General features: G+C 45.4%; 1 long non-coding RNA gene across 2 annotated transcripts in view; it reads right to left on the bottom strand.

Annotated features, from left to right (window-relative positions):
- The window catches only part of LOC135902085 (uncharacterized), a 414,660-nt gene that overhangs the window by 86,708 nt on the left and 311,610 nt on the right, over positions 1 to 16,342 (bottom strand). The gene's annotated exons all lie outside the window — the stretch shown is intronic.

The raw sequence follows: 16,342 nt of genomic DNA, 5'->3' as shown, positions 1-16,342 counted from the left end.
GGTCTTTATCATTGAAGCCTTGTCAAGCCATTGTCGTTACTATTGCCGCCACACCAGTCAAATCACTTTAGGAATGCCATCGTATTGTATTCATGCACTCATCCTCATCCCATCGGCATCATTATGGTAACCTCATCACGTCGTTGTCACACCACCGTCGTCACACCATCGTGACGTCACTCGAGCGCCACCATCCCATGGTCGTCATGCCATCCTCGTCACATCGTAATCCTCAACGCGTCATCCCCTTGCCACTGTCATCTTTGCATCGTCGTCATCCCATCGAGGTCATTTCATCATCTTCTTATTGGCGTTGTGATTCCAGTGTCATCATGCCACTATCGTGATGCCATCGTGGGCATGCCATCGCGGTCGTTGAGCAGTCGTCGTACAGTTATCGTCATGCCGTGATGGTCGCTCTATCGTAGTCATTCCATGGTCGTCATGCGCGCCATGTGCATTACCTAACGTGACGATGTTAAGCGTGGTGGTTCCCACTCAAAATGCGTCCATCTGGGTGGTGTGGTCTCTGCTTGCAATCTGAAGCAGGAACCAAGTTATTTTATTTATTGTTTATTTATTCATTAGGGCGAAAGCCCTAATTGGCTCGTTCGGCGAATGCCTTAAAGAAATTCGGCATTTAGTCGAGCGGTAAAAAAAAAAATACGTTGCCTTCTCTGAGCGAGGGGTGGGTGGAGAGGGGAACGATCAGCGCGCACAAACAGAAAAAAACGTGTTGCGTCTCTGACGTCACGCCGCGGCGGCAGAGATTGTGGCGACAGTCGACTGGGAAGCGAGAGGGAGGGCAATGGAGGAAGACCGCTCGGGGCCAAGCGAATTGCGCGGTAAACCTCGGACGGACGCTACGGCTGGGGATGCTCGCCGAGCGTGAAACAAGGTGTGACGTGCGCAGCAGCAGGAGCAAGGCGTTGTACCGCGAGGGTTGCTTTGCCCTGCTGAGAGAAAGCAACGTAATCCTGGTCGGCTTGCGTTATACATTTGTAACACTTACTGGTGGCAAGCATGCTCCATATTTTGGTAGAGCATTATGTGATCGCTGGTGTCGCTGAGGAGGTCGACGTAAAGCTCCACACGTGTACTTCACGCTGCGGCTCGTTATGTCTTGCAAGAAGTATGACCACTGCGATCGTATAACTTAAGGCATTGCCATGTGTGCACCAGACTTTCGCCTCCCCTTGTTAAAGATTGTAACTGCTGCCAAACTTTTTTCGTTATTTTTTACTTCGAGGAAGTACATTCTCGCATTTTGCCGGCATCAAAATGCGGCCGCTTCTCCAGTATGTAACTATCGAGCTCAACAGCATAGCCTTGAACTATCGCGGAGGTAAAATTTTGTTTAACCAGGCTACTTTCTTCTTCTAGTGTGTTCTATGTCCCTGCAGCGGTGTTTACCTCAGAGCCTCTATATGAGCAGGTATTTATGAATCACGCTTCAAATTAACTGTGTTGAGTTCCCACTGTGAGTTATCCAACAAAATGTTTGTGAGCAATACGTACACATTCTTTCAATTCTAATGGTGGTCTTGCTTCTTCGGCTGGTAATACTTGTAAGCATTCACTGTGTGTGTGTGTGTGTGTGTGTGTGTGTGTGTGTGTGTGTGTGTGTGTGTGTGTGTGTGTGCGTGTGTGTGTGCGTGTGTGTGTGCGTGTGTGTGTGTGTGTGTGTGTGTGTTTGTGCGTGCATGCGTGCGTGCGTGCGTGCGCGTGCGCGTGTGTGCGTGTGTGTGTGTGTTCAAGGCAATCTGCGATGTTTGAAGAGTGCGCGTAGTGCCGGTGCCATTGTATGCGCTGCGCATGTTTCGGCGTTTGTTTCGCGTTGAAGCGAGAGATGCACAAAAGTAAATTCACACGCTGCTGCTGCCACGCTTCTTCAGCGTTCTGACAGCGAGTTTCCGCGACCAACAAATTATGGGGTTTTACGTACCGAAACAACGAACTGATTATGAGGCAAGCCACAGTGGGCAACTCCGAAAATTTGAACCACCAGGGGTTCTTTTATGTGCATCTAAATCTAAGTACACGGGTGTTTTCGCATTTTGCCCCTACGGAAATGCAGCCGCCGTGGCGGGAATTCGATCCCTGGACCTCGTGCTTAGCAACCCAGCACCACAGTCACTAAGCAACCACGGCGGGTGAGTTTTCACGGTCATCAACTGAGATGTGTTCATGTTTACCTGTACGCGTGTGACACTATGCTTGTTAATTTAGTTATTAAGTGAATGTTCACAAGTTTGTACTGCCATTAGTTTCCGGTGTGAACTGGTTTTACGGTATTTTTAGTAGCCCCTTTAAAGTCGTTCCTCTCTCCGCAGCAGCAGCAGCTGACCAAGAGCCTTGCCTTCTTCTAATGTCGTAAGTTTTGCCGATAAAGCTACTATACTTATATCGTATAGCTATGTACTAATTTGCTATCTCAACCGATGCTTCGCCTTTCAGGCGACTTTTTAATCAGACAGCATTATAAGCCTCATTACACGAAAATCCGTTGGCGTCGACGTGACAGAAAGATGGGGCCCAAAAAGGCCGATACCACAAAGAGTACAAGCACGTCAATAAATGCTTGGTTTAAAGACAGATTTCTCACGGAGGTTTCTGTAAACAAAGTAAATTATTGTCTTTGAAAAGAAAATTTACTAAATTTTGTTCTGGATGGGAATAGAAGGCGTGTCTCCGGGTTGCTAGACGAATACGATTGCCCAACGTCGTGACGGTTCCACGGTTCTGACTGACTTGCCTTGTGCGTGCTTCATGCGTGTCCAATTGAACGTCGCTGGGAGGGACTTCCAGTTGTGAACTCCTAGCAGGAACGCAAGCAGGTTGAGACGGTTGGCGTGTTTTGATTTGGCCTTACCGAGGCGTAGTTAGAATGCAGGCGACAGCTAGCGCAAAAAACAAACGATGCAGCAAAAAAAAAATCGCCAAGAGCACCGTAATGTTTTCGCATTCCCTCCCGAAAGACGTCTTAAGTGTCTCCGCCAAATTTTTTTCTTAATTCGAGTGGGTTATTGATTCTTTTTTTTTTTCCAAAAGTAAGCAAAGTTCCTCACTGTACAATAAATAAATATTTAATGGTTCTGTAGTTATGATGACTCCCTATAAAGCCACCAAATTCGGGACTGAAGGCCATAGAAGCATGCGGCTACATGCATAAGACTGCGGTAATTCCTTCGGCTTGAAAGTCTAGTCCAATTCTCCAAGCCTCCTCTCTAACAAAAAAGCTGTTATATAACTATGAAACAGGGAATATTCTTTTAGAGCAATGTTATATTTTTGACTCCAGATTTCATACACGAATCCTTTGCGTGCAATTCTAGGTACGACCTGATGTTGGACTCTGCTGCAAAACGAACTAGAGAAAGGTGAGTGCGAACCGGCCTATGCTATAGCAGTATTTTTTTTTAAACTAAGGTATTGAAAAGCACGAAGGCTCGATTGTAGAGTATGACGTTTCTAGCCTTTCTCGACAAATAACACAACCGTTTCAAACTACAAAACAGTAACGTTGGGTGGCAGGCGTGAGTATTAAAAGTATCTGAAGTCCTTTTACAAATGAATTGCGTGACTGGATAAATATAAGCATGGGCTCTGCTGAAAGCAGATGCTCACAAAAAATTGCTACTATGTGTGCTATTTTGACGATGCTACCGTTGACGCTCACCCGTTATGCGTTCACGGCAGAAAAAATATGTGTATTATCGTATTGAAAGCAGCCAGAAAAGCGAGTCACATGAAAATAATAAACGTGCGTTTTTAAAAGCTTTGCGTCGACGAATGTTAGAAAGCAGCTCATTCTTTACGAATTTGTTGACCAAGCTCGCAGCTTTTAAAATCTGCCGACGAAGCGCAGCCTCCAAAATCGACACAGTCTTTCACTGGATTTCGTTCATTGAACGCATCGAGACCACAGAAGGAAACGAAAAACCCGCTGATAGCCATGAAAACAAGTCTTGCTCAAATGTAATCAAAGAACTAGTTGTGCATTGAGCATGGCCGGAAGAACTTCATACCTGAAAAAAATCTTTGGTTCTATTTCTTAAAAAGTAATTCATTTCGCTTGCACTGTCTGTTACCCAATGATTGTTGAGTGTTTGTGCTTCACAATACAGTGCAAGCACACGGCAAAGAAAAACACAGGGGTGTCGCGCTCTTTAAAAGCACTTTATAGGAGATATCATCACGCTGAAGATTTGAGGACATCGCATAATTAAAATGTACTAATAAGTGTCGTCGTTTTGCGCGCTAAAACTATTCTTAATACATCTAGAACATTCCCTTTGTATAAAAGGTGATGGCTGCTCCGATTAGCGTCTGAGCAGCATATTTGAAATATCATTGGATTCTGGAGTTGTTTAAACGTACATTTGTAGCAGCAAGTTCCAAATTCGTTCTCGCCTTATAATAACATGAGCCACTGAAAACGCTAGTTTTGTTTCAATTTCATATATCATGTACGTGTAGCAAGTCTCGTGAAAACGAAATGTAATAATGTGTTGAACGAATTCAATTTCGCTCGGGCGTCATCAGTGATTGCGTCTTGAACTTCTAAATACAGGGCGAAACTCTCAGGCTAAGACAGGTAACGCCAAAACTTTTCTAGATGATGAATGATGGAATTACACAACTTAGCCGAAAAAATATCAATAAGGTGTGCTTCTAATTACGTGCAAAGTTCAAGGAAGGATCGAGCGTTATCTTTTTTATTTCCATTTTTGCGCATCATTCACATTTCTTTAAGTTGAACGATGCTTTGTGTAATCCATGGTGTCTCACGCTTTGTACGATTTATTTTTGTTGAAATAAACTTCTCGCAGACCATAATCTTTTTTTTTAATACGGAAGCAATGCAAGTCCCAATTATCCGAAAAACTGTCGTAGTCCGCGGCGTGACCGAATTATAGTACCATAAATGGCCGATGGCGCGCACACTAACACCGCGGCTTAAAAATCCCGCATTGACGTCACATTTCTCAGGTAGGTTGTTGTAAACAAAGTAATTTACTGCCTTCGAAAAATAAATTTGGTACATTTTGGTTTGGATGGAAATCGAACTCAGGCATGTATACAGGGTACAAGACGAGCACGCTTATCGAAGCCACGGTGGCTCCACGTTTCTGGCTGACTAAACGTGTGCGTATAGTGAGAGCGCCATTGCACACGTCACGTCAGAGCCATGTGGCTGACTACATGCTTGGCGTGGTCCATGTGTCACTTGGCACGTGACGGCGCAGCCAATGGGGAGCAGGTGGCGCCACGTCATGATTGTATAAAATCAAAAAAGCAATAATGTCGATGTGAATGCCGCTGAATGGTCCTCCGAGTTATGAACTCCTCGAGGGACCTCGTTGAGACGCTTGACGTCTTTTGATTTCTCCTTACCGAGGCGCAGTTAGAACGCATGCGAGAGCTTGTGTAGACAAGGAACGCGAGGGGAAAAAAAGCAGTTTACCAAAGCGATTTTAATGCCTTGAAGGCCACATGTAAGCAGTTTTAAGTGTCTCTGCCAGATTTTTTTTTTTTGCCTTACATGATCAAAGCTATCATGAGTATCTAGAGAAAGGCCATATAATAATGCATCTAGGTCCAAGGATCTTGACAACCTCTTGATTCTCTAGCTTACGCAAGTGTTGTAATGAAAACTAAAATTGTGAGGGTTAAGAACTACGTTGCCATACCCAACTGCCGCAAACACACTAAGGTGTGCTAAGCACAGGGACGTATGAAATGCCTCGATTATTATTTGTTCTGTATACATGCTACAACTACTATTCGGGTAGTAAATATTAGAGATAGTTTATTTAGGCAACTACAGTTCGCTATAGTTGACCTGCATCTACTTCCTCGCTTCCCGCCAGATCACCAATGATCTTGCAGCTAGAATATCGCATCACTTATGTTATATGGATAATTTAGCATGGGTGTGTAGGACAAGAAGGGGTCTATACTCGGCGACAGTTCATCTTTGCAGTGCAACGAAGGATAAGGAGGTGGCGCTTCTGCCCATTTGTGTTACCTCGCTGGTAGTCCGGTAGCTTGTGGCCGATTTGAGTTCCAGTTTCGGTTCCAGTCCGGCACACAGCGTTCGTCGACAATGCAAGCTGACGGCGCCTTACACCAGCATGCACGTTGCAAACCAACTGTTTGGTCTGTTTTGGCAGCCACTCTTTTGTCAGATTTTGAGTATATTTTTCTTGGCGAACTAAACGATGAGTTAGCGGCCGCACACGGTTCATTACGCATCAGGGATTCCATGTTTACAGCGGATAGCAGGCGTGCAGAAAACGAGATGCTATCTAAGAAATGAAAGAAAAAGAAGAGATGCTTCTAACGTGAACAATGAGTATATGTTACCTACGACTTCTCATAACGGTTTTACTTTCATAACGAACAAAGCAGTATTTATTTCAGCTATGTAAATGTGAAAAAAATATTAATAAAGTGAGGTACTATTTCCTGGCGCGCGGGTAGGCATGCATTTCGGTTGTGTAGCTTCTACAGTACTGCTAAGAAATGTTGTCCCCTTTTATAGCTAATACAATCACTGTCGAAATATAAGGCTGATCTGTAGGGTCCTAGCTGTGAACGCGATCTAAATGAAAAAATAAAATAAAAGCAATTATAGCTTAGTGTCCATGTATGCTCGTTGTACGTTGAATGTGCACATCAAGGCTCCAATACATTGAAGGCGCATATTTGTAAAGCGGCACTTTCTTGGCTTTCGCGCGTTGGACCATGGCTGCTGCTAAAACTAGTGGCTGCAGCTTGATCGGCCGGGGTCTTTGGGAATATATAGCTGGATATATATGCACGGTAGCTATTTCTCACAATTGAGCAGTACCAAACAAGTCTCAAAGTGTCGCTTATAACGCACTTGAGTCCCTGACTAAGACGAATTTTTATTCAGTTACGGGGCTTTTCTTTCGAGGCACCCGTATGTGTTTCCTTTGTAGCAAATGCTACGAACGAGTGGATGTCTAATTTTTCCCTTTAGTAATTACTTCTCTCCACCTTGCGGCTTTCCGCGGAACCATTACGTCAAACTTGTGCGGTTTGCATCAGAACTCATTCATGGAATTGTCCCCCTAATGGTTGTAGCATACCATGCTGATTTGTTAGAACGCACATAAACGTGTAATTTGCTAAAAAAAAAGACACCCTACTTATTGTGGCAATGTTCCACAAATGGTTTTAAAGGAAGCTTCTATGTATACAAGTTCAAAACCTTATTTTGTTTCTTAACATCAAGTATAAACATTAGCAACACCGTTAGCATATAACCCACCAGTGTGGCTTAGCGGGTACGGCATTGGTTTGCTAAACGCGGCCTTTCGGAATCGAATCCTGGCCGCGGCGGCGGCATTGCGACGGGGGCGAAATACAAGAACGCCCGTGTACCATGCAGTGGTTGCACGTTAAAGGGACCCTAACGTGAAAAATGATTTCTTCTTCATCAGCAAATTACCGTTCTACAACACCAAAAACACCACTCGTGCAACGACAAGACGTTTGGTAAGCCAGAGAAAGCGCAAGAACGAAATACGGATGGCGACCCCTACTTAAGTTCCCGCACCTGGGGGCTGTGACGTCTTGGATTTTGATGGCATCTTCTTTAGCCTACTAATTACATATAGCGGTATAGATTGACTACATTGTGTTCTAAAGGAACCAAATAATAAACATGGCAAGTTTCCGGAACCTTTCCTCAGCCAACGCGGCCCAAATGCGAAAACATACTTTGGTATCCCTGGCGTCACGCTGACGTACCGGTGCTGGGGTTCCGGCGCGAAATTCAAGTACTGGTACTTGGACCTTCATTTTCTAATCTAATAATCAAACTATATTTTTAAATAACTGCCTGCAGGGTTTTCTAAAAATGCTTCATTAGCCTAAACTGATTTGTTGTTTCGCTTTAGTGTCCCTTTAAGAAACCCCATGTGGTCAAAGTTGTTCCGCCACCCACCACTACGGCATACCCCATAATGAGATCGTCGTTTTAGCATGTAAAACCTTGGATTTTTTTTTCAGCATTAGCATACTGTGTGAAACAAAACGTTTCATATCTCCTGCTCATACGTATATAAATTAGCATATTTAAACAATTTTTCAATCACGGATAATTGTTTCCTTTCCGGCGCTAGTCAGACTGCCGTTATCAGTTTAGGTAGTTTGGAAAGCAATGTTTTGTATCTCAATATTGTCAGCGCAATACTCCCCCCAAGTATGTATCGGCTGAAAAAATTTTAATCTTCAATGTGACGTAAACTTTATAGGAACGTTGAACCTCCAGAGATGACTAGGCGCAGCCGGCTGAACAATTACAAAGAAATTGCTGTCAAATGTACAAAGCCATCAGTGAGAGATTGCATATTTCAGTCATGCGTAGCAATCTTAGTTTTGCATATGCACAGCAAGAGCGATACGCGTTCTTCCTATACAATTCTGTTGTGTTGTCCAAGGCGCGTGCAGTGCTTGTAGAAGGACTTGCACGCGGGAGTGGATAGTAAAAACATACCAAACGTTCGCAGAAACACGACTGAAAAGCGGCTCGCGAACAAATGCGGCCTCCAACAAACATTCGCCTGTCTCTAAGATCATGGCTTCGTTTTAAAACCTTCCGCTTCTTCTACAGACCAAGTTTTGAACGGCTCACTGAAGAAGACAAGTAATTGAATCTGGCTGGCCAAGTCGGCGGAGCCGTCTTGAATTTCAGATTTGCACGCTTCAGTAAACTTGCGTACATTCCGCATAAGCATCTGCACGCTGTGCTGCACAACATCAGCGGAATGATAACCTCTAGCTTGGTACCTTAAGTGGCAACAAGACGTCATGATCATGAAATATAAAGCGCAAATATTTGTTGTCGAGATGAAAGGACGCAAGTTTGCTAGGAGAAATGAAATAGGTTATCAAAAAAGAAAAGGAATGAGGAAGATGAAAAACAGGAAAATATTCCGAATTTCTATGTTCACGTTTTAAACAAAAGAAAATGTAGATGTGCTGTGAGCGTATTCTCATGCAGTTCTACGAACTCCATATGCCAGGCATACTCCGCTAATGCGACGTTGATTGCCATGTAATTGTAATTTTATTCTATGTTTCACAGTCCCAACGGTTCAGTACACCGTACAATGCTATGAGCGCCGACATCCCTAATGTGGTGTCCTCTGGCTTTTGTCTCCTGCTCTGTTAAGATAAACTCGTTGTGGTGAAGTTCTTCGGAAATAAATCACCGAACGTTGCGTATGGTGTTTTAGTACGGCAAGACCCAGGGCACTCCACTTTCGAGCTGAGACTAGGGGAATCCCAGTGAGTCATGTGAAAATAGCTGAGGGTTTAACACTCTCGCCTTGCTCACCGTTTGCCTGATATTTATTTAATTCAAATTAGGTACACAGAAGAGGCGTGCCTCTTGTGCCTTTCGTGAGACTTCTCGTAATTCGTATTTACAATTGTCCCTCTATATGTTATCTTCGAGAGTGCCTCCTTTCTTTTACAGACGCTGACAGCCGTATGTGCAAAACTGCATCGTGGAAGTCAGCAATTTGTAAAAGCTTTTTTCACATCTATTTACTGGATATTTTGTTTGTGCGTTTGCTTGCACCCCACCTTTAACAAAATGCATCTATTGTTGGTCGGTGCTTCCTGTCTCTGTGGTGTAGTGCGCGCTGCACGATGTATTACAAAGAACCCGCCGCTGGCGGGCTGAGACGCAGACGAACAGACACGTAAGTGACGATGGACATGCATATCTATATCTGGTAGCATGGTGCGCTCGAGCGCCTGCTTGCTCTGCGGCAGGGTTCGTGTTCCAGCTGTGGATTTGACGGCGTCGCTTGCGGCGGTGATGCGCTCACACCGCCCAGCTATGTGCCGACGGCGCCAACCAACGTATTTTGCTTTAGCTTCAAAGCCGTCCCAGACGGCGCTTCAAAACGGCCACAAATGCGTGCAGTTGAGATAGCTTAACCCTGCCATCATCCCAATTTCACGCATCTAAATGAGAAAGGCTGGCTGATACCTGCTGATATCTGGGCCGAGATGCCTTAATACGGGCTTGTCTCGCTGTGCGTCAGGAGCCGGGTGCTGCTCTGGGTTGAACTATTCTCGTATCGCAGTTGCCGTTTGAGCTAGAGGTTTGACCCTGGTGTTCGCTTGCCACCAAACGTTTAGGCCTCACGTAGTGCTACTTAGGATTACTTTCCGTCCAGAACAAGTTATTGTAGGCAATGTTCGGGTCATCGCCGATGCGGTGAGGCAAGATACGCACACAAGGGAGAAACGTTCCTCCCCGTTTGATTGCCACAAGAAGGTGCGACATGTGAAGTCCGTGTGAAGGAGGAACTCACCGGCCTGAAAGCGAAAAACGGCTTGTTTCTCCTTCCTAGATTCCTTTATTTAAGAGCGCAGGCAGCGAACTGTGCGTTCTTCGCACTGTTCGAGCGCGCCTTACCATATGTCACGTTGTTTTGACACATGCTTTCTGTTTTTATTTATTGAAGCGGATTCTGGTGTTTGTCTTGCATGTGCCTATCGGGCCCCTCGGTTAACCCCCTTTCTTCTAGTTCATTACAATGGAGATAGGCATTTTCGCTTCGATTCGTGGAACTGTTTCCTGTCGACTGTTCAGCCGATGGAGACGAATGATATCTATGCAGAAGTATACAGCTTCGGTGTAAACCCCCAAGCTACGATCGAGGTAGTGGCTTAATGGCCTATTTTCGGAGTGATGTTAGCTTCATCGCACAAATACAGGTACACCTGTCTTCGGACTGTCACACATAGTGTGCTAATGCTCCAAACAGTAGCCTTTCCTCAACTACAGCCGCAGTCAAACACGTACATGCTGCGCTGATTTCTTCGAGCTCGAAAATGTCTCAGTGAAGTTCTTGCGAATATTTCGACGAGAGAGGTGGGCCATTGCCCGCCACATTCCTGGCCACATATGCGTGCATAGCCGGTTGCCGCTATTTGATCACACAGACTGTGCGAGGTCGAACACAATTTCTAAAGATAACCAGGGTAAATAGCTTTGTCTGGCTCTTTCAGTGTTTTCGTGATCGGCAGGCAGAGTTGCTTGAAACGGCGCATGTACTTGCGCGAGCAAATGGACAACTAGCTGCTTGAGGCGCGCATGTATTCTCACGCGAGAGCTTTATGGAGTCTTAAGTTTGAGCTGCTGTGGTCGGGAAAGAGGGGCGCTCCACCGAGTTTCTTTGGTCGATGTCTGTGCTAACAGTTGCAAGGCGCATTCGCTGCTGCAGTCCACTGGGCATCTTTTGCCGAAAATCTGCCGTGGTTGCATAGTAGCTTGGGTATTCCGCTGCTAAGCACGATGACGCGGGATCAAACCCTGGCCACGGCGGCCGCATTTATGTGGGGGCGAAATGCAAAAACAGCGTGTACTTCGATTTAGGTGCACGTTAAAGAACCCCAGATGGTTAAAATTAATCTGGAGTCTCCTACTACGGCGTGCCTCAAAATTAGATTGTCGTTTTTGCAAGTAAAACTACACACACACACAAAAGAAGCTTCTCGCCGAGAAGCACCACTTCGTTCAGCCTGAAGCCCCTTGTGCGATGCTTGTTAAGCTTAAAATGTTTTTTTTTTGGTCGGCGCAAAACGTCGTAGAGGGGCTTGAATCTTGCCGGCTCGCCGCAGCTGACAGCTAAAAGCGACTTTCACCATCTCTAGAACCTGCATAACTTTAAAGGGAATTGGCGGAGGAGGATCTAGCCTCCATAGAATAAAGTAATGAGTAAACTGCTTATATATTAGTAATATATATATATTCCACTGAAACAATCTTGGCTAACTTCTTGATTATATTGCACTTAGTGTTACACTGACGATTTTAAGTGAAGGACAGGACGTGGACGTACGTAGCGCAAGTATGATCACATGTCGTCACCTTGTCACATCTTTTTGTACCTCCCTGCCCGTGCCATATCTCCTTGTATATAAGCGCATTCTTTAATAGTATTAAACAGTTATTAGTTGCGCTACGTACGTCCACGCCCTGTCCTTCACTTAAAATCGTCAGTGTAACACCGAGCGCAATATAATCATGAACGTTCACCAACTAGCCCCTTCATTGCTTTACTAAATCTCGGCTAAGCTGTACGGCTGGTAGTTGTCTAGTCTTCTTTTCCTTTCCTTGTTAGGAGACTCCAAACAGTACTTAAGCAAACGATGCGTCCACCTTGTGGTCAGCGGCTATGACGCAAGTCATAGCACGTTGCATCCGAGATTTATCAGGACAGCGACGGCAGCGACGGGCACAACCTAATCTCGGAGTTTATGCCCCTCATGTTCAAGGTCACGCGTTGCTTCCGGCAAGCTGTTCGCAGCGGTTTATTTTTTCGTTCTTTCATTTAAGAATTTTGGTATAAAGCACGCCCATTTCTGTTCGAGGCCCTTCCAGTCGCACTTCAAGCCTAACGGCATGGACGGAGGCTCAGTTATATCTACACTGTAATGAGCTAAGTGTTTCAAGCCATCCACTGCTTTGTCGCCGTTGGCCTTTTACGCACTGTTGTACAGATTGTGTAACAGCGACTATCACAACCATATCTCTGAGGGACACCGTAGTGGGGGACTCCAGAAATTTCGATCACCTGGGGTTCTTTAACGTGCACCTAAATATAGGTACACGAGTATTTTTGCATTTCGCCCCCATCGAAATGCGGCAGCCACTGCGGGGATTCGATCCCGCGACCTCGTGCTTAGCAGCCCAACACCATAGCCACTAAGCAACCAAGGTGGGTCATTGCTGCATAGAAGGTGCGAAACTGGTATCAGCTTCTTTCTTATGCGAAAATCACGGGTTGTATTTCGTGTGCTCTGCGTTGTAGCCTAGCTCTCGTGGAAAGAAGAGTTAGCACGAAGGGGAATTCGCTCGCCGCTGCTGTCGCTCTTCATCACGCCAGCGTTCTGATAGCGAGTGTCCGCCGTCATCGAGGGAGGTGTGTTGATGTTCACCTGCATGCTCGTGATACTGTGCTTGTTAATCTAGCTAGTGGGCGAATGCTCGCAGCAGTCCATAGATTAGACAAAACTACGATACCCTACTTCGTATGAATGTCCAGTAATTTACTTTCTCCGTCAATGCTCGGCCTTTCACTGCGAAACTGCCTTTTCTTATTCATTGTTTGCATCCGGTACCGAACGCGCTGCACGAATCGGTTGCGCGTGAGCTAGTGAGCTTAGCGGACAATGCACGAATAAGAAAAACGGGCAAACCTGGCGAATTGACTTTAAAACGGGACAAACAGTACAGATAATAGATTAGTTCTATAAAAAAATGGTGGGCTGCACGGCGTAGAATTCGTGGCGGCCACCGCGATCGGTATCTGATCCCGCGCCCTCAGGCTTAGCAGCGCAATGCCAAAGCCATTGCGCCACCACGGCGGGTAAGCCCTATAGAGCTTTTACTTGCTGGCACTTCGCTCGTTGTAGGGGAAGTTGAACTGATTGCAGAAATACCGTCGGCGTCCAACCTTGCAAAGTAGCCGAAGTAACTATGAAGAGCAATCACTTTGAAATAATTAAACTGAGATGAACATTACAAGCACCAGCTGAAGCGAAGTGTGGGCGCATGCATGCGAGTGTCATAGCAGCATGCAGAGCACGAAATGCCACTTAACGTTTTGCGCCGCATCCAGCCTTAGCCTTTTGGACCTATTGCGCTATGCAAGTAATTCTGAGGGACATGAAAGAGGATATCCAACTTTACCAGCATAGAAGTTTGGTTTATGCGGTCTCCTAATTTTCTAGCATGTCACGTCTTGTTTCCTTTCTGTATTCACAGTTTAGTTGCAGTTTTGCAGCTATGCCTAATTCGACTTCCAAAGCTTGCCTTCTAGGCTTGAGAATATTGGTGAGGTCGCAGGCCTAAGCTGAAGTCCTATGGATGCAACTGATGAGATTAGATAGAGAGAGCACTTTCTTTAAGCGGCTCATAATCCCCCTACCTTTTAACGTCATGTTATAGAAACCTTATTATAGAAGAATAATATTGCGTGTTGTGCTAGAAGAAGGATAGAGGTGTTTGCTTCTTCATTTAAACTTGATCACGAAGAGCGCGATATTTTTGACTACCGAGTAGGTACAGCCCGAGCGTCCAGCCGAAGAACATACTTGGGCCTGCCACTCAAGGAATGCCATACCACTGCTTCATGATCCTGTTCTGTCACATAAGTTGTCACACTTCTTATCTCTCTAAAATGTTTTTTTAGGAAACAGTTATTTCGTCTGTGTTGTACGACACTAAATCGTGACACATCACAATATTGCAAAGAATTGAATGCAGGCACCTGATGCCACCACCAACATGAAGTTCAGCGTCGTAGTCTTGGCTGTACTCGCAGTTCAAGTCAGCTGCAAAGTATATAAATAATGGACGGATATATTATACACGTATGCGGCAAATCTGCAAAGGCGAAGGGGAAGGGGATGTCACCGAGAGTCATAAGAGTTCCGATGCGTTCCACTGGAGCAAGCATGCATGGAGTTCCTGCTTGGATTGCGCCAAAGCTAACTACCGGGAACGCAGCATAATAAGGCGCACAGTCTATAACAAGAACCAAAACCCGCTCTGCTCCGTCAAAATCTTCCCAAAATGCGCGTCGTATGATGTTGTGTTCATTGCGCATACCGCGTTATGTTGTCCGCCAGGCATTCGACAAATAAATCTCTGGCATGTTTTCCTTACGTGATGCTTTTTCCGGCGGTGAGGTACTTTCTCAGCAACTGTTATGCTTCTTTTAGCTGACTTATTTCCATCATTATGTGCAAATGGGACACGCTTGACATCTTCCAGCCTGGGGGTGAAAGAAAGTCTGGAGCCGTCCAGGAACGTTCGTGCCGCTATTTCGGCCCGTAATGATATACGAATGTGATTATCGTTGCACAGCGCACATAGGATGCAGTCGCTCTGCCACCTCTTCCGCCTCCAACCCCTCTCGCTGCTTGCAACAGTTTGCTTCGCTTCTCTTTTCTTTTAGTAGATGTTGCCAGTATCGCAAATATTGCTTGTCCAATAAAATTAGTATGCTGAGAGGCTTCTTCCCAGCTTCACGGGCATTCCTTGGTCTTTCATCATGGCATTTTATCATTTGCTGCTTCAAACCAAACAATATTACTATCGCCGAATGATCACATGTGCGGTGTGTGGACGTGCACCCATAAACCAAGACGGCGATAAAGGCAAATGTAATAAAAACAAGAACTTATCGGTCCAATAAAAATTGCAATTTTGCCATACTTTCCCGACAATAGTTGCTAATTTTTCAATCACTGCCATTATCCTGTCACGGCGTTATTGCCTTTTTTAATGCCAATGCATGAATATCAATGAAAGGGAACTAAAATTCAGTTCGGTGCAAAAAACTTACTACGAGTTACTCCGGACCAAAACGCCTGCATATAGAATTAGCGGCTAGCTATTTGCTGCGTATACACTTTATAGGATCTAACGCGAGCACTGGGGAACACCTAATTCTTTTTTTTTGTCATGCTCGAACTATTCTTATTTATCAATACTTTCTGTTCATGACTGAACTAACGAAAACATATACAAGATCGCATTGCAAGCCGATGCACTAGGGTCATGCACACAGCACACGAACTTCATCTGGGTCGCTTTCATGTGGCTCATCAAAGACTGATCAACTTCACTTCTGATGCCTAAATAGCTCCACCACGCTTGGGACCGTATGAATGATTCGAGAAGAAAACGATCCTTTTCATGCGTAGCTGCGGTGCCTATAACGGACGCATCTTCTGCCTCCTTCGCAGTACAGCCGGCACGTTCTGAGCCCAGTATAGCTTCAAAATTAACGCCTTCGACCCATCTCAGGCGGTGCAATCGCGTGCTTCGGCTTAGCGCGGACGGATGATTGGGTACAGGAATGGAAGTCGTAGATGCGAAACGCGCGTGGAAAGCAGGTCACTTTGCGTGAGCCGTGTGGGAAGTGCTCCAGTGGCGTGCTTTTGAAAGGCCTCTGCCAACCATCTTGGAACTTTGGAGTCTGCCAGCCAGATGCGGTGTTACCGATGAAACTTCAGGGCGGTCTATGCAACGGCACTAAATATTTACAGATAGATGGTTCCTGCTGAGGACTTGGTGCTGCAGTTGCGGATGTCGAAAATTTATGTAGGGAGTGACTATAGATTGATATTTAAGGGAGCACTGGGCAGATTTATTATACTGTCGCGCGGTGAAAAATGTCAAGACTGTCTTTAAGCCCTAATTAGACACGGTTGCTTAGGAATGACGTAAAACAGGTGCACGAGCCCTAAAGCGATCCTCTAGCTTGTGTGAGAG

The sequence above is a fragment of the Dermacentor albipictus genome, chromosome 4 (assembly GCF_038994185.2).
Source record: "Dermacentor albipictus isolate Rhodes 1998 colony chromosome 4, USDA_Dalb.pri_finalv2, whole genome shotgun sequence".
Classification (NCBI taxonomy): Eukaryota; Metazoa; Arthropoda; class Arachnida; order Ixodida; family Ixodidae; genus Dermacentor; species Dermacentor albipictus.
The sequence above is the reverse complement of the archived record's forward strand: the minus strand, read 5'-3'. Positions and strand labels throughout refer to the sequence as shown.